This window comes from Anas acuta, chromosome 10 (assembly GCF_963932015.1).
Source record: "Anas acuta chromosome 10, bAnaAcu1.1, whole genome shotgun sequence".
NCBI lineage: Eukaryota > Metazoa > Chordata > Aves > Anseriformes > Anatidae > Anas > Anas acuta.
The window spans coordinates 4,838,572-4,857,317 of NC_088988.1; the positions used below are offsets into that span (position 1 = coordinate 4,838,572).

Genomic DNA, 18,746 nt, shown 5'->3' on the forward strand with positions numbered 1-18,746 from the left:
CCTTTGTGTTTAAAAGGTTAACCACTAGAATATTTTTTCTTTTTTTTTTCTTTTTTTTTTTTTCAGCTTAACCTTCTTTTGATAATTTACATTATCAATGTAAATGTTCTTCACATTGTTAAATATAATCAAAATTCATACTGTAAGATCCAAAGAGAGTTCTCAGTTGGGAGTACATTTTTTCATGTCAGTCATAAATCCCCCAAAAAAGGGAATTTATAGGCTTGACATTGACACTTTCTTAATTACAGCATTAGTAGCTTCAACCCTGTCTTATTGTCATATTTGGTAATGAAGTGTTGATTACTTCCCTGAAGAATAAACAAGGCACAAAAGAGGTTCACAGGCCTGGCAAGACAGCCTCATGGATAGAATAAATAATGGTCACAAAACTGGTGCCATTTCCTCACAGGAGCCACAAAGAAAATAAAGCTTTTGTGTAGAGGATTGAAGTTGAATAGCTTTATCCCATCAATCCCCACTTGTAAGAAATATTAAAGAGCCATTGGGCATGAGGAACAAATATTTTAGAGACTGTCACTGATAAGAGTATCTAGTCTAAGTATTTGCTCACCATCAGAGCACTTGAACTCCTTGGCAGGAGTGCATAGCCTCAGCTAGATTTTCTGTGAAACCTATAAGCAGAGGCTTCATAGAGAAAAGTTATTTTTCAAGCTTTTCTTTTATGAACTTTTCCTCTGCAGGACTCTGAAACAGACTTTAAACCTGTTGCCAAGAGAACTTGCATGCTACCATACCAGGATTACACATCAATCCTGCTCTCTGTCAGAAAGCAAGTGCCAGTTTGTGAGGGGAGAAATCTGTGATCACTAAGGACTGGCTTGTTCTTTTATAGCTCCTCTTCATTTAAAGTCATCTATTTTGTCCAAGTTCTTCCCTGGCCATAGAAAATGAAGTTGTTTAAGTACAGTGCCTAGTAACCAAGGCTAGTCCTAGACTGGAGGTTGCTTGCAGTGGCCTAGCAGGCATTGCCCAGCTGGCCTATTCTAGAACCTTCAGCTATGGCAGGAAGCCTTGATCAAGTTGTAATCATCACCTTTAGTGTCTCAAAGCACCTTTGTAGCTGAATCCGATCTCAGAGTATTGTCCAGCTGCAGGAGCACAACTCAAGCAATGAACTTTCCGAGGAGGCAGCCTCAAACATGTTCATGCCATCTGACAATACAACAGCCTCAGCACATCTTCACAACATAGAGGGGTTTGGACTCCTTGCGAAGTGCACTTATTAAAAAAAAAAAAAAGTGAAAGCGTTCTAGTCTTTACTTGGCTTCATTCTTATCATATTTTCTTTTTAATCTTGGTAAATTATTGTCACAATCACAATATTTAAAGTAAATATTGATTTAAAATAAACTAAAGTAGCTAACAGAAAACCTTACATGAAGGAACGGATGCTGTGCTTGTAAGTGGCAGGCCTGTTGCCTGCTGTGATGTTTGCCTGAGTCCTAAAACATTCAACCACTTCTCACTTAACTCACCTTGTCCCTTGTTACTTGCAAGCACCAGGTTTAAAAAAAAAAAACATGAAGAATTACTGTCCTGAAAACTTGGTAGGATAATACCCCTTGGCATTTCTGAAACAATTTTCATTTATATATGTCAAAACAATTTTAAAAAGGAATAGAAATCATCATTTCACATTTTCAAAGGAATCGAGGCCCACGTGGAGAGTGAGGAGGTTTACCAGAGATCTCACAGCAGCAGCAAGCCTAGGGCAGAACGTCTTCCAGGTTTAATACCAGTGACCCGTCTTAGGAATGGTGTTTCCTCATAGCAAAACTAGCTATTCCAGGAAAATAAATAAATAAATAAATAAACACTTTTCATTTCTCAGAACAACGTTTTTTTTTAAAAAGTTTCAGTTTAGCAGAAACTCTTGTCATGTGATTTGGGATGATCAATCAAAAACTAAAAATAGATGTGAGAATATGTGAATTAAATGTGGTTTTTCTGTACACGTATTAGCTGGCTAACTGTTCACTCAGTGTCTTGGACTGGTTTTGCCAGCTGTGCATAACACCAGTGTATTTATAGGGCCTGCAGTTACACCTTCAGATGAAACATGAAATACTACAGTCACTGCATCCACAGCAGCACAATGCCAGCAGCTCTTCACCAGCACCGCTGAGAGCGAGCAATTCTGCCTTACCAAGGCCTCAGCAGAACAAAGCTGCAGGAGACTCAGCAGGGAACCAGGTAAACTTTCCGTCTATGCTTTTTAAGCCAATCAAATGAAAATCCTTCAGAAAAAGAATGTGACTGCAGGTGAACAACGACAAGAAAAAGCATCTGGCAATATTTTTCAACTAGGTGAATTGCCACTCAGCAAGAAAAAGTCCAGATCTTCCCTCTAGTTATCTTCCAACCTTTCATTTTTCCCCACTGCAGAGCAGCACCACAGGTGAGCTCAGGAGAGCAAAGCGCTCTGTTATCATGTGCTGTAGCCTCCTGCTCTCACTCGTCATCCCTTCAAGCTCAGAGAGGTGGAAAGAAGCACGACTTCAGGCAGGCCAGGCACGGCGATGAGCAAGGCTAGACTGGAGCGTTTCACCACTGCTCTGAACTAAAGTCACAGGCGCCGTGGTGGGACCGTACAGCGTGCTGTGACGATGGGAGGAACAAACCGAGCACTGCTGCAACGTGCTCTCTCACTGATCACTTCCCATTTTCCTCTCATTCTGCTAAGTACTTCTTAACATTGGCTTAGCTGCTGTGGGTGGAAGTTCTTCTGGGACCATTAGACAGATGTAGCCCCAGTCTTTTTCTACTCTACACATGGCTGATTGCAGGGATTTATTATAGTCTAAGGCCTTCCCTCCAGGCACACAGGAAGGGAGGAGAAGTTTCTTGCATCAGTGCTCACTCATGCAAAGATCAGCTTTAATCCGTCACACGCTGCATCAGAAAAGTTTAGAAAAGCCCTCTGGCATTAGAATTAACTGAGGACAGAGCGAGCACACTGGTCCTATTTACAGATAAGCATGCAATCATGTAAAACACACATCAAAATTTCACTGAAATGAAAACACGATTGAAAAACTAATGAGGTACTTGAGAGGTTTTTTTCTGAATAGGGGTAGGATGAGAGACACTCTTCTGGGATATGCATTGCAGGCGCCTGTGCCTTGGAAGAGAGTCCATCTGGTGTATCTCTGTGATCAGCATGTTTGCATAGAATGCAAATCGTTACTGCAACTGCTGTTATCTTTATGCACTGTAGTTATAACTGAATGAGTCACATAAAAGGGTCAAAACCTTCTGTTCTACTTTTTATGATAAACATCTTTTTAACATACAGCGTTAGAGATCCTGTGCGTCAACAGATCAAGGTAGGAGTTGGTACTGAGTGAGGTGTGACAGACCCTGGCATAGGGGCCCAGTCTTATTAACATATTTATTAACAATTTTTAAAAAACAGGGTAAAAAAAAGGAGAAAACATAGATATGTCTATTAACTATTAAAAGCCTGAAAAAATTAGAGATTCAGGATAGGCTGCTTAAGTTTTCTTGTTTCTCAAGCTGCCCTCAAGCCTGCAGAACAAATGGAAGTAGTTGTGTTAGGGTCTGCTGTGTACTCCACTCCCAGGCTGGCAGGTGGCTAAGATGTGATATTGCAGCCTGTGCAAATTTGCTGGGGCCCACGTTCTGTTATAATGGTCTCCTGAGTACCCGTGCTGAGTAAATTTAACTTTGCATCTTCAGAAGAACTTCTGTTTGCAAAAGATCCATTTTTCAGCAATTCAAACAGATATCATCCATCATGTGATATGCTCCATTTCTCAAATACAAGTTTTCATACGTAGGTACAGTCACACTATTTTACTTATTTTAAAGACTTTGTGTAAGACACTTTGCACATCTCCCACCAGATTTCATTTGTGCAACAGAATTCAGATACTTCACAATACATTTGTAAGTACCAGCTATCAAAACCTTCTCAGTTAACAACATTTGACTGAAAATCTAATTTATATATTGTGTAAGCTCTCTTAAGAACAAACATTAGATTTGCACTTTTACAACAGAGAGAAAAACATGAGAAAATAACCTTCAAGAGAAAAATTCTCTCATTTATTAGGAGTCAAATCTAGAATAAATGAAGAATCTAAGAATGTGAATTTGCAAATGCTTATTTAGCCTGATCTCCAAATTGGAATGAATTAAAAATAGGTCGGTTATTTTCTAGCCTTAGAAATTTCACACACACATAGACTGATTCCTCCACTTTCTTTCCTTAGACTGGACTAGTAATTTTAAGACACCACTCCCTCTTTCAAGGAAAATGTCTTTTACATTTCCTGTATGATTAAGACAGTCCTTTTATTCTGGAGCTAAGCTACAAAAAACATTTACTTTACATGAGGGAAGGCAAAAACTAGAACACAGAGGGCTCTGCCAGGTAATTTAAACCCAACTGTCTTCACTCCAGAACCTTTCTGCCACACATCAGGAATTATTTGACCCCATTTCTGTGAAGGATATCTGCCCTGCTGAGTCTCAAAGGCCGCAATACAGAGCTTACCTTTAATCCTGTGCAGAATAATGAATGATATACTGCTGAGATTAGCTAGGCAGTGTCAAACGGAGGTTTCTTCCTCTTTGTGCTCTGATTCCACCTGGGTAAAAGCTTACTGTTAAGACCCCTTAAGCACACAAAATCTCACCAACCTGAGCCTTTTGTTTAATATAAAATTAAATAAATAATAACAATTTAAAAAAAAAAAAATCTGTCACCTGTGATGACAGTCTCTTCTCCTTCTAAAGGGCAGATTTTGTTACGGCTGTTGCTAGCAGAAAAAAAAAAAAAAAAAGAAAAAGGAAGTTATAAGAAGGAAAGTGGAACACATGAAGTGTGTCACTTTTCACCAGCAAGACTCTCTCCTCTTTCACCGTCTTTATGAGCTGAGCTCTTTCATGACAGGTCACTACCATCACATATTAATAACACATTAATAATGCCCCTGCCTGTGATAAATGCAACAGTTGTCACAGTTTTTATTTTGTCTCAGGTAAATTTTGAATTCTTTGATCTCTGGTTTCTAAGCCTTTGGGATGCCCTCTCTTCATGTTTTTAAAATTTGTCTGCAACCAAGGGAGTTCATAATTTACTTTTTTAAGAAACGCTGAGAGTTTCATGGACCCTAGCGATTCCAACAACTGGGCTTTAAGTAAAACATTTAATACCTTTAATCCTCAGGAAAAAAAAAAAAAAAAAATGAAAATTGAAAGCATACATTTCTGGTTCGAGATATGCTGTCTGGAAAAAAATGGTTTACATGTGGAACATAGGATTTTAAGATTAGAGCAGAAGACAACACCTAGCTGGTTACCCCAGTGGGAAATAGATTAAAATAGGATGGAAATAGATTATCAGTCAATGCTTGAAAGTTTTGACCATTTTTTATTCCACTGAAAATAATGAAATTGTTGAAACTGAATAATACTAGTTTTCTATCAATTTATATGCAAAGAGTAGTCATACTTTACAGCTTTATAAATCAACAAATATACATAAATCTATTTGTAAAGAAATAACAGTTTTTAAACAGATTAAAACAGAATCCAAATATTTGTATCAAACCGATGTTCATATAGGCTGAAACAGATATTTTTGAGGTATTTTATGAAAACAAAGTATGACACCATTTGACTAGAACTAAAATATACAAAACTGGGGGGGGGGCGGGGAAGCATGCAGAAATATAACAGGAGATGTAGCTCCTTACAGGGCTCTCCTAAAAAAAAAAAAAAAAGTAACAAAAACCTGATCCCCACAGGTGACAGGCACCAGCTTTCACGGGTCTGGCAGCACAGATGGAGGCAGCGTGCGGAGCTGCTGCCTTGATGACAAAAGCCATCAGAGGGAAGAGGAGACTTTGGGTACTCCTGTGGAAGGAAAGACTCAGTCACAAAGCAAAGACAAGAGCTAAAGTTGCTTTCTGACAGTTTCTGTAGTCTAACAACAGCCAGACTTGTAGCTCTTGGCATTGCATTAGCAGTGCTGCTGCAGAATGGATATGTTTTGCTAAGAAAATAGCCAAATGAAAGTTACAGCAGAAGAAAATCTTTACTAACAGGGAAAAACAAAATGTTTTCAGCCTCTTCCGGCAGTGGACATCAGACAGTTGCTTTGGTGCTGGGGAGGAGACCAGAGAAGGGAGTCAGAAAAGACTCAAGCAGGAGAAATAGATGCTTTTTGACTTGTCTGCTTGTAAAGAGCAGCTTGCTACCCCCTGAAAATAGAGATGAGGCAAATGGAAAAGCAAGGTGTTGCCAGACTGTGGGTAATTTTTTCTGTGTTTTCTTTCTTCTTTTTCTTTCAAAGAGAGGAAATAATGTGTGCAGAGCAGCAGTGGTTCATAGTGGGTCAGTCAGGAAGTCTGGGGCTGGGTATTTAGAAGACAGATATTTTTATTTCACGTTGTTCTCAGAGAACAGAAGTATGCAAGAAAATATTTTCTTAGCTAAAAATGCAAAATTAGAGTTCACATATAGTTAGCTAAGCTATCAATGGACTTCATGGTTCACAATGAAGAATGCAATTTGGAGTCAAAGGTTTTGCAACTGCAGCTGCAGTTATTATAGAAATGCACAGGGGTTTTAGCAAAAGCCAGCGCTCCGCTGTAATGCAGCAGAGGTAATAGCAGGCAACAGGACAGGAAAGTAATCGGAGATTATTAACTCTGTTCCCACAGGTAAAGAGCTGAGGCGTAATCGGTTTAAAGCTGAAGTTTCACGTACATCTTCATCCAGCACTTGTAATGAAAAGAGGCAGTCCCTCCTGCTTCTGCCTCCTGCCAGCTCTACCCCGACTGCTCCCTGCCGCTGGCACAAGTGTTTGTGCAGCTGCTCTGCAAGCACCACCGGAGAACAAAACCATATTGATCTGCCAAAACAAAAACAAGAAGCAAAAAGGGAAGCAATTCAGGGTTGGCCCATGTAGATAACGAGAGGGCAAAGGTATCTGAAAACACAAGTCCAAAACCGACATTACGAATACTGCAAGTAATGGAAAAGAGAGAATCAGCCGCATGTCTTTAAGTTAAGAAATGGCTTTTAATCGCCTTTCATGATCATTACGTACTAACAGTAAACTAGCTGATAAACTTTACTGCTGTAGATGTTCAGGAAAAATGAATGCAGCAGAAAAATTAATGCACTCAGAAGCTCACAGCAATAGTCCCTGAACAGTACAGTTGGCTGAAATACCTGGAACTCGATCTGCATGCTGCATGGGTTAGGTACATCTAGCTTCTGATGAGGAAGCTGAAAAATTGGCTTTGTAGTTAAGCAAAGCAATGTGTATTTTAAAATTTGACTATGCAAAATCCAGCCTAGCTAGTGACTGATTCTTACAGTGATGAAGACAAAAGGAAAAATCAAGACGTCTATGAATACCTACAAATAAATTGACATTCACCGCTGATTTACCAAAAAAAAAAAAAAAAAAAAAAAAAAGAGAGAGTAAGCAATTTGTCAATGATACACTGACAAAAAAAATAAAGAGCATAAAGATCATTTTGCAAACAATGGGGATAGGCTGGCTGTACTACGGTGTAATTAAGATGTTCTTTTATCAGTCTTCCCTCCCAAGTGGAGAAGGCCAGCAGTCTTTCTGGACATGTCTTAGTTGAGAAAAGACAAGGAAAATTTGGTCATGCTCCTCATACAGAAGTTCTGGGCTACTGCAGTGGGAAAAAAACACCAGCCAGGGTGACAATCCCAGATAATCTTACAGGAAATCTTTTTTAAAGAAATTACAGACACATTTTAGAAGCCGATTTGCAATAACTTGTTCAAAAAAAAGAAAAAGAAAAAAAAAAGTACCCTAAAATCCCAAATGCAGGCACTCTTTATTTCAGTACGGTTTGCTCTGGGCCCTTGAGAACAAAGATCACAATCAGGACATAACTTAAGCAGTGCTGTGGTTTTGTAGCATCAGGTCAGAATTCAAACCCCGTCTGATGTGCTGCCGTTCTGTGACCACTTTCGGGCCATTTATGTTCACATGAGAGCGGCAGTGGCTCATTTGCTTGTCCCTGCAGCTCGGGGCGGAAGTCGGTGTGTCTAAACAAAACTCTTGCAAAGCGCCCAGCAGAAAGCAGGGAATGCTATGGAAATCAGCTGGCAGTTCATTTTCTTTCCTTGTTTGAACCAGTTTTGGACTGTGAGTATGATGGGGGGCCATATGGCAGAGGGGACAGGGATGGCTTCCCGCCTACAAGGAACAATGCTGCATGGGCACCTCGAGACAACAGTAGTACCCAAATAGACTGTGAGCCTTTTTCTAGGGACTCAAAATATTGCATTACAATGTCACCTTCTCCCAAACCTCTGCATGTGTGCAAAGGGGGCTGCAGAGGTGCAGGTTTGCATTTTGGGGCAGAATTCCCCCTGGGACCACAGCCGCAGCTGTGTTCACCCTCCTCAACCCCACAGCTGCTCTTCAATACCACTGAGCCAGCTGCTTGTATTTCAAAACTAAATCTGAGTGAGTGTAGCACTGAAAAAATAATCTGTAGTTCTGAGGCCAACATGCCTTCAATACTTACCTAAATTTCTGGTTTCTCAGCCACCATATGATGGAATCACGTTTGCCTAAGAAGAAATATATTTAAAAACATCACTTGTTTATGTCAATTTCAATGTTGTTTTTACCGGTTTTCTGAAGACAAAGGATGATGTAATAAAAAGAAAGTCAATATTACAGCACTGGGGTTTGAAATTAGTGTGATAAATTGAATTTTAAAACAATACTGGCCTTCTCATGTACTTACAGATGATAAAACATAACAGGGGGGATGATTTGCAGGTGCTGCCATTGAGAATACAACACAGAAGGAGGCTGCTAAAGTAATATTCCTGTTTATATATCTCACATTACAACTATATGTCCCTTCCATTGCCTTTCCTCAGGAAGAAAAATTATGGTTTGTGTACTGTAAGCCTGAGTCAGCAAGCTTGCTCCAGCTCCAGCCCCCCCGTAGCTGTCCGTTCTGGCTCTTGGGACCATCTCCTTTAGCTGTGCCCCTGGGAGAGCAGTCCCCTTTCTACAGGGTTGGTGGTTGTCTTATTACAGTTGTATGAGTTTGGCTTTCTGAGCAGAGGAGGACAAAAAATAATAAGAATAATAATAGGAAAACATCAGGGCACTGCACAAGTATTTTGCAACCAAGCCAGTAAAACTAAAACGCAGAGCTAATACTACCCGCCGACACCCCTGCATGCTGTGGGCCAAAGTCCTGTGTTTGTCTGCGTGGGCAGTGCAGGTGTGCCTCCCCTTGTGCCACTGTCACCTTTGCTGTCTCCTGCCTTTGCATTACTCAGACCCGTGAAATTGTCCCCAAGGTGGTGACGATATCACGTGTGCTGCTTGTTACACACGCCAGGATCCGTACCCTTTCTTGTAGTGCTGCCTTTGACATCCTTTTAACTACAAACTGAGGCAGGCTCAATGAGCACCGACACCCTAGGCATTTCCATCACCAAGGCTGTTACTGACGCTGTGCATTTCTAGGAGCAGTGAAGTTCAGGTCAGAGGGGGAGAGGGGAGACACAACAGCTTTTCTCATTGCCGGGGGCTGCAGGACAGGTGGACTGGACCAACACAAGCACGTGGCTTTATTTCCATGCCCTGCAACGCACACTGCTTACAACTAGCACATGGACAGGACACTGACATACAGGCAGGATACCGTGCTGAAAACAACCCCTCCTCAGCAGCTGATCTGCCTTCCTGCTGTGTCCAGTCATCTCATTTCTGCTGTGCTGCTCCTTCCGCGGTACCACGATGCCACTCACTGCCTGCAGCCTGTACTAGCAGACTTTCTGCTCTAGTAGAAATGTTGCTACCTCAGCACAAGCTTGCAAGCCTCTGGCTTGGCTTCTAAGCACCTTTCTTCATACTGCACACCCACTGTATCTTTACAACTGGTTTCTTTCAAAGTGGGAACAGAATTTAGCAGCTAAATCTACCTGCACCAGCAAAGCCACCTCCAGACACCCCAACAACCACCAGCACAAGGACTGCTCCAGCCCTCTGACACCTACAAAACCTTACAGCAACCACCAAAACCAGCTTGCTTTCTTTACACAGCACAGTCCTTCATCCACCCACAAGGATGAAATTGCACAGAGAGGTCGGACACATTCATCCCACCCTCACCAGTTCTCTCTGCTCTCCCCAAGGGTCGGACCCCTCCACCTGCCTCTCTCCAGGTGCAGAGCAGAGCCATCCAGGTGCACATACCAAGGCTGTTAGCTGCTGAAAGGGTTGCTCCAGCAGTTATATGTTTATTAAGCCAACATCTTCAGGTGGAGAAGCCTCTTCTGGAGCTGGTCTGCATCACTCCACAGCTTTCTGGTTGCTCGGTTTCAGGGGCTCTGGAAAACCTGGTTACTCTGAGCACCCCAAGGGACACAGAAGTGTCCCTTTGTGCAAAGCAGCTTGGCTGCCCCTGGAAAAACCCACAGAGAGAAGCAGTTTCCCTCTTCCCTCACCATGAGCAGCGTTTCCCTTGTGCTGACACGGCATTCACACAGTGACCCGGATCAGGAACTGATCCAGATTAACACCAGCCTTTTTTTTTTTTTTTTTCTTCCCTGGCACCACGAAGCAAGGGCTGCCTTCCTTCTGCCTTATATTTTGTACAACGGTGCCATTACAGTGCTTTTTAGGCTTCAAAATCTTGCCTTGCTCTGTTTCTCAGTGATTTGGCCACTGTTTATCGTTTGATTCATCCACGAAGGCTACTTAATGCTTAATGATCTTTCAAGATAGTTTACAGCAAGGATGGATTAAAGATCAACTTCGCTATTAGCTCAGCTGTTCTAGGCTGCCAGCTTGACTTTCTCCCAGAGACAGTTTAGCAGCTTATCTTCTCAAATCTGCTCTTGCAGACATAACCTATCTTTGAATATGGCCCATATCCCATGATACAGTGATTTTTGTCTTCTGCAGGCTGTTACTAGCTCTTTTACAACAGGCTTTCTGTAATCGCTCCAGGAACACACACACTGATGTGCATCCCACTGTAAATATTCTCCTGGGATTTAGCAAAGGGGAGGTGAAAAATAAGGACAACCTGGTGCTAAAATTCAGCTCAGCAATGAACGCAGAGCTGCTCAGCTACAGCTGGAAATGGATGCAGGATATTGAGATATTTAAACGTTCAGAAAACCTGAGTTTCTCATTGATGAGAAGCGGGCTGGATTCAGGCTTTCCCAAGAGTTAGCTCCATAATTTGGTAATTATATGAAATATGGCATTTAGTAGTAACAGCAAGAAGAAGACCTTAATGCAAACAAAGTCTTTGCTATTACCTAAAGATCTGAATTCAAAGCAGGGCTCGAGGCTGTGTTTTATCTTCAGGATGAGCAAGGCTTTCCTAGGAAATGGACTCTTAGGCGGTCTAACGATTTTGAGAACCTTCCATGGAGAGCCTCAGCGGAGACCAAAACATCGTCATGAACCCTAAAAGTGCCGAACAGGGAGCAGCTGCAGGCGAGCACAGCTTGCCCTGCTGGGTGCCTGTCCCAATCCCTTCCAAAAACCCGGCTTTGTGCCTGAGCGCGGCGCTGCCCGGGCGGGGGCAGCAGAGATCGCGCTGAGCACCGAGCCCCGGAGCTCCTGGGGCCGGCAGAGGTCAGGTTCCCTGTTCGGCAGGGGCAGCCGAAAAGGGAAATGGTGATGTCTGAGAATCTGCCTTGAGATAGAAACACGCTGCTCGTGCTCTCGCCCTGTTTCCACCCGGCAACTAGCTGGGTTTGAGCGGAAAGTTTCTCTTCCTTTGCAGAACTGCAGATTTCCAGTCTGCCCAAATGGGATAAATAAATGTTCGTTAATACGTGGAAGCAGAAAACACCAGCAGCAGGCATTGGGGAGGCTTTCTCTTGGGCAGTGCTGCTCACCCTGCCTGCACTGTAGGGCAGCGATGCAGGACAGCGATGCAGAGCCATGCTGGAAAGCAGCAATACAGGGCAGTGATGCAGAGCAATGATGGAAGGCAGTAACTTGGTGGCACTCGGCGATGATTTTAGGAAGGAAATGGTGCTGCTCAGCACCCCGTTAGGCCAAACCCCAGCTGAAACTCCTTTCTTGCAGAGCTGAGCAGCTGCCAGGAGGTGGAGCAGCGCACCAGCTGCCAGCCGCTCCTGCTGAGCACCCGGAGCTTTGAGCTCCCCCCGCGCACCCCCACTCCAGCCAGGCTGATGCTGAGCCTCCGTCCAAGGTCAGCTGCCTGCTGACGAGCGCCGGCAAATCAAGCAGAAAGCGCTGATGATAATGTCGCTCATTACCGACCGCGTGCTAGAGGTGGTGCTCGGGAAGGGCCACCCGCTCCCATACATCACTAGGTAACGGGGTGCTCGGGGTGCACTCGGGCTCCCAGCGCAGAGCTGTGGAGATAACGCTGTGCTGTGTCAGGGCCCGTGTGGTGCTCGCCGCCTTGTCCTTGGGAAGACCACTTCATCCCGAGGCTTCAGAGGGCTCTGTTTGACCGTACTCGATTGAGTGGATAACCCCAAGATGAAGAGGCAGCTACACGTACTCTTCTCTGAGCTGCCTCTTGACTCTGTAATCTTCTTTTCCCCTAAAAATGAAGCCTTCATCTCTTCCTACAAGGCCTCCTTTTACCTCCACGCCCAAGCTACATTGCCAAAGATCCCCTGTGTCTGCTGGGGACAGCGTGGGTGTTGCTCCACCCAGAAGATGAATGCAAGTGTCTTGGGAAGCCAAGCCTGCTGCAGAAACCGGTGGGACAAAGCACCCAAACATAAAGCCCGTATGTCTGATGGCAGCACAGGCAAGCACGGGCTGATGTTTTAAACTGGTCAAAGACAAGCACTGTGATTTGGTTTCCTTTGGACCACTCCACCTTGAAAGAGCTGCTCTAATCTTGGTGTAATTTTCTTAAAGGAAAACTGAGAAACTGCAAGATTTCAGTGTTGCAGGAACAACATTTTCCACTTAAAAACAAGCAACATGGGAAAATTCCCAAGCAGGTCTCAACAATAAGGCTGAAGTACTAACAAGCATAAACCTGTGATGTCCTTCCATGCCTGTGGTCTATTTAAGCTATAAATCCTGTCTGTTATGCGCAGGGATGGCTGTTGAACATCTTGGTAAGAGAGGTGTGATTTGTCTGTAAATGCACCATACAATGATGTTTTTTTAATATTTGGTGTAATAAAGCCTTCTCCTGCTAATATTGTCGTTGGTTACCTCACCGATACGTAACTTTCTGTTGGCATATCTTTCACAGTAAGGTTATAATAACATCACTCTTTGGCATCTCTGCCAGATACTCAACTCTTTATTTTCTGTTCTGTCATATAAGCTGAGTAACTTATACGCCTGTTCTCTGCAAAAGGTGGTTATTATATGTTTGAAGAAAGAGATTTGACAATACCTGCCTTGTAAGAAATACCAGCAAAGTAGTGCAGAGTAAAGGCAAAGGAAAAAGCTGTAAATCAAAAGGTGACAAGGCAGTTTTCAGATGGAAGATTAGAACATTGTTAAGGGTTCCACAAACAAATACGGTGAATTATAGACAAAAATCCACTTTCTCGCATTTGTCCCCTGTTGTGGCTGTCCTTTTATGGACGCAAATCCCACTGAAGTCAAATCATGTCTATAAACTAAATTCCAAAATTAATCCATAAGGAGAATCTGTCATGGAAATGCTTATTATTAGTTTGATTTGTACAAGATGTATAGATATGATTTCAAATAAAAGCAACATTATGGAAAAAATTACGTCAATTGCCGTTTTGTCTGAATAAGGAGTGCACAGTATGAATACTCTCCCAAAATAACACATCTGCAGTGATCTAAGCGGAGCTTGCCTAACACTCCCTGCACTGTATTTTTTCACACAGGTAATTTCATGTGAATGCTTAACCACCACTCTGAAACGACACCAGTCCCCAAGCTCTGACAAATGTACGCCTTGCTCTGCCTGGCAGGGCAGCGATGGGCCCTGGCCTGACACCAGCGCTGCTCTTTGATCCATACGAAGATGCAAGGAGATGCATTTTATCTGATGGAGCGCAAGCACTTTGCATTTAGCAACTGCACAGAAATGTGCCATCGCAGGTCTGCCTCCTGCCACACAGGCCAGCAGCCAAACACACAACTTGGAGAGCTTAAATAAGGCAGCGACAGCAGGTGACAGAAAGCCCATTTGGAAGGGGGCATTCCCTGTCCCAGAGCAGTCCTCTTAGAAAGGAAAAGGCACCGTCACATCGTGCCGGGGAGGGGAACGTGGCTGGTGCTATTTTGAAGCAGCCGCTCTGGTACAGGGCTGGTGGAAAGGGCTGAACTCCTTCCTGCTGGCTCCACTGACCTACTTGCACACTGCATGCATAGGGTTAGGCAATTGTTAATTCCATGCTGAAAATTAAAACGGTTGGGCAGGGACTGAAGCAACTACTATCACATGGCTGATGAACCCCGTGGAACACGGTACTGCCCCATGGCAGTGACTGCTGGACGATACCACATTTCAGAAGGATGTTTTGGGCACAGCTAGCAGGAACACAGCCATTGTCTGAATCGAGCGTAATCATTCAAATTATTTGATGGGATCAAAGAGTTTTCCTTATTATCACGCACAGTACTTTACCAAATGAAGAGTTTTTAACTTTATCTCACAAATGGCAAAAAAATGAAAGGCATTTTCATGCTGACGATCCAAGCAGTCATGTGCCGCTGTGTGAGCAAGGCTGAGCGAATGAGACTGTCAGCAGGATGAACACACCGGCAAATTCAGCTTTTCCAACAGCCTGGCTGCGTGTCACAAATCACACAAGCTATACAGCCCCACCATACGTCACGCACTGCTCTGCGCTGGCAGGGCTCTCGCAAATCTTCTCTGCCTTTATTTCATCTCAGCTGGGCCAGGAAATGCTCAGATAAATCTGTACTGAGCCACTGCTGCCTGAGTTTTGAATGGTCATCTCCCATACATGGAAGAGAAATAAATTAATGAGTTAACCACTCTTTTGGACTTCTAATGATTTTCTAATGCCTGCACTAAATGACTAACAACTATTTCAGAAGCTGGGATTTGGTATGATATTTGCTTATACTTTGACTCTATACGGTTTTGTGCTGTTTTTTTTGCACAATATCTGGTTTCTCATACATTGGCCAACCCAGAAAAACAGCTATCATCAAAAAGACCCCCAGTAACCAGCAAGAAAATTGACCCCAATGGTTGCAGCTAGTAAGTCAAGGATCTTTTATCTCCCTCTTTCACCCAGAATTAGATCCTGGCACCCTAATTCACACGCAACACAGCCCGTCTCCACAGAGAGTCGCAATCAAGTCAACTCTTTCTTTGCAGCACAAAGGAAATCACATTTCTTTGAAACACCGAGGAAATCTGAATGTGTGTTCCTGTTTAGCATGATTAAGGTGTCACATAGCACTCCCACGCACCCCGACACAGAGAACTTCTTGCCGGCTGCTGATGTCAAAGCAAATCAGCTGAAAACACTGAGGGCTTCTGAGAACCACAATTAGGACACGCCAGGCAGGCTGCAAGGAGCTGTGCAGCTTCATGTGGCCTGGGAAGCCTTATGGGCACCGGGGACAATACAGAAGCATCCCACCCCCCCAGCAGGCCTGTGGGATATGCATCAAGCACATCTTTGGCAGTGTGGGGATTTCTGCATGTGAAAAGCTTGTTATAAAACACGATACATAACAGCACCTGTACCTGTGGAAAACCAGAGCATTCAGGAGCATCCCCAAGGCATGCACCCGTCTTGGTTTGTGCTCTGTCTCAGTCCCAGTCAGCTCAGATATCTCACTTTTTGCCAGGCCCAGCTCTCTTCACCCTGATGGTCCCAGCTGTCGTCCTCTTGATTGCCTTCAGCTCTTCCTTCTGTGTATTTTTGCCTGTGCCCTGTGGTTTGTCCACTATTAACATTAATAATTTAGGGAATTGTCTACTTCTGCTGAAATCAATTCCTGTGCTACTGCAGCTAAGTGCTGGGCTGGGCCTAGGCCCAAGAAATGCTGTGACAGGGCCCAAACAAAACAAACGAAATGAAATGAAAGCAGAGGAGAAGAGGATCTCCATCATTCACCACCCCACAAATTTAGGAGGGGATGCCCAAAGCCTAAGAAAAATGAGCACCAAATTCCAGCTGAAATCCCTTCCTTTTCAAAGCTCTCCCGTGGGAGGGTTGTGGCCCTGCTGCTGGAAGAAGTCAGCACCACAACAGGAGCCCCACAAGGCCCACGCTAAGTCCCAAAGCAAAGCTACTTAGACACAGGCAGTGGGTCTGAATCAGTGAAAAATACAGCACTGTGCCTCCACTGTGTTCACCTAGTGGCTGAGGAAAACTGCGAAGGACACAAAATGTTTGTGCGAAGCCATTGATCCAAGGGGCTCCTCCTAGGCCCCTGTGACTCCTCCATCCCCCTGCTAATGACCGTCCCCAGCATTCACACCAGCCTTGTGCAGATCTCGTTTTTACGTGTGTTCACCATCCTGATTGCAGCTCGCTTCCTTGGAAAGGAGAGGAGGAAAAGCTCTCTGTGCCTCATGGCTTAACCCAGTGGGGACTGAGTTCTCCTTGTTCTCATTTCCTTGCCGGCATCTCATGGTTACGTTGCTGATGGCCACACATGAGGAAACCGTCAATGGCAGAGGGCGTGGGCTCTGTGAGGGAGCAGAATAACAGAATAACTAAATAACTCAGTGATTTAGAGACCAGGAATGCAGACAGCATGTCTTAAAGCTGAGACGGTAAGGTCACCTGTGATACAACATCATGGCAGCTAACTCATCCACACCACTGAGCCATGCAGCTGGCTGCTTTGCCCTTCCCACTCTGCCAATTCCCTGAACAGCATTTAGCAGAAGGATTTCTATTTTAATCTAAGTGGCCGATTTCTGCCCCTAAACACAGGCTGCAGCTATCGCCCAGCAGCAGCAGGCATTTGCCAGCCATCAGCGAACACGTGCAAGGCTCTGTGAGGAGGTGCCAGCACCCACGAGGGCACCCAGCCCCACCGCCCCTGCTCTCTCTGGCTGGGAGCACAAGGGGGACACCAGTGTGCAAATCCCAGCCCCTTCACCTGGCCAGCAGACACACAGGGGCTGTACAGACACTAAAAGCCCCTGCCTCCACCTGCTTCCTCTCCAAGGGCTCTGCTGAGTCCCTCTGCTCACCACAGTTCCAGCTCTAGGGTTCAAATCACTTCCTTAACTCCAGCAATCACAAATCCCTGGCGGCACCTGACAGGGATGTGGGGATGCACTTCCCTTCCCCACAGGTTTTTGGAGTCCCAGGGCTCCGGGAAGGAATGCAGTGCCAATTGTGACGGGGCATGGACAGAAGCCAGAGCAGCGCGCCGCAGTCACGTAATTAAATAACAAAAATGGATTAGGCAATCTCTGTGCTTCATGTTGACAAGCTTGAAGGGAAGAACAGAACATGTAATCACATGAGGGGGGGTTCTTTCTTGCTTTATTTTGAAAGAAAGACAACATTACAGCATATAAGATGTGGAAGAGCATGCGCTAATTATGCTGCCCTGGATATTTCTCTCTTGCAGGTTGGAGAACAAGGCTGGGATTGAAGCCCAAGGGAGAAAAGGACTGGAGGAACTGACATGCACTGACAATTAAGCACCCAGCTCATTTAGTCCTTATTCACTAACTTTTGCCCCTCTGTTTGGCTAACCTGAACACAAGTTGCTCTCTCTCATTAGCAACCGGCAATCAGAAGTCACCTGTGATGGTGATTTACTCCAGAAATAGACAGATATCTACACGGTCTCCTTAACGACAGCTCAGCCTAAGCAAAGGGCACAAATTCACACCCTGCTACCAGGAGACGTTTAGGGCTTCCCCCTTTCCATGTTTTCTGCAGTGCTGTTCCTGCTGTGCCACTGGGTTTGCAGGGCTGCGTGCCCACGGGCTCTGCAGGAGCTAACCCAGGGCAGAGGCTGCCCAGAGGTACAAAGAGCACCCCAGGACCTTCTTCAGGCTTCCTTGGCCAAAGGTGCCAGCCAGGGCTGGAGTAAAATTGGAGCAAAGAGATCATCTGACCCATACGTGAGGTTTTTTAGCTGAATTGCTTCACTGGCTGAGCAGGCAACTAGGCATCTAGTTATCCAGCTATCCATTTCCAGACCCAAGGATGTAATTTGATGACTCACCAGCGTTCAGGTACCAGTGATGACAGCTGAAGAGTTTTTCCCCAAACAACCCATTTTAGAGATGTAATTAGTTTAGATCCTGTTAAAAAATCTGCTCCCGATTTTTGTCTCTACAGTGCTAGAGACATCAATATCAAGTAACGCCTTCTGCAGCAGTGACCTGGGTTACCCTGCTTTTGGGAGACATCCAGAGAAACGAGGCTCTTCGCTTTTTGAATCACCCTTCCAAAGCGATCTGCAGATAGAGCCTGAGAAGTGACAACCCCAGACTGCTAACAAACATCCTCAGGCTTTAGCAAACAGGCTCCTAACCTCAATGAGATCAGTCCAGTATCTTTGGTTCAGCAAAGCCCTCCTGGCACGTGCAGGACTGCAGGTATCCTAAGCTGTGACGGGATTCCTGGCAGAGGAGCAGCGAGGCATTTTGCCCTATTTAGGAAATCGCTGGGAACATTATAGGTGACACTATTCGCTGGCGGTGTCATTTGCCCTGACACCTTTCCAGTGGGAATGCGGCTCGTCGCAGCCGAGCCGTGTGTGGCGTTGC

At 44.5% G+C, this 18,746-nt stretch overlaps 1 protein-coding gene across 1 annotated transcript in view; it reads right to left on the reverse strand.

The window, feature by feature from the left end:
* The window catches only part of PLCG2 (phospholipase C gamma 2), a 72,296-nt gene extending 67,497 nt beyond the window's left edge, over positions 1–4,799 (reverse strand). The window contains exons 1-2 of the mRNA XM_068693218.1: positions 4,756–4,799; positions 4,544–4,637 (exon numbers count right to left, since the gene is read on the reverse strand). The gene's annotated coding sequence lies outside the window, so the exon portion shown is untranslated. The remainder of the gene's footprint in view (positions 1–4,543; positions 4,638–4,755) is intronic.
* Between the last annotated feature and the right edge of the window lie 13,947 nt (positions 4,800–18,746).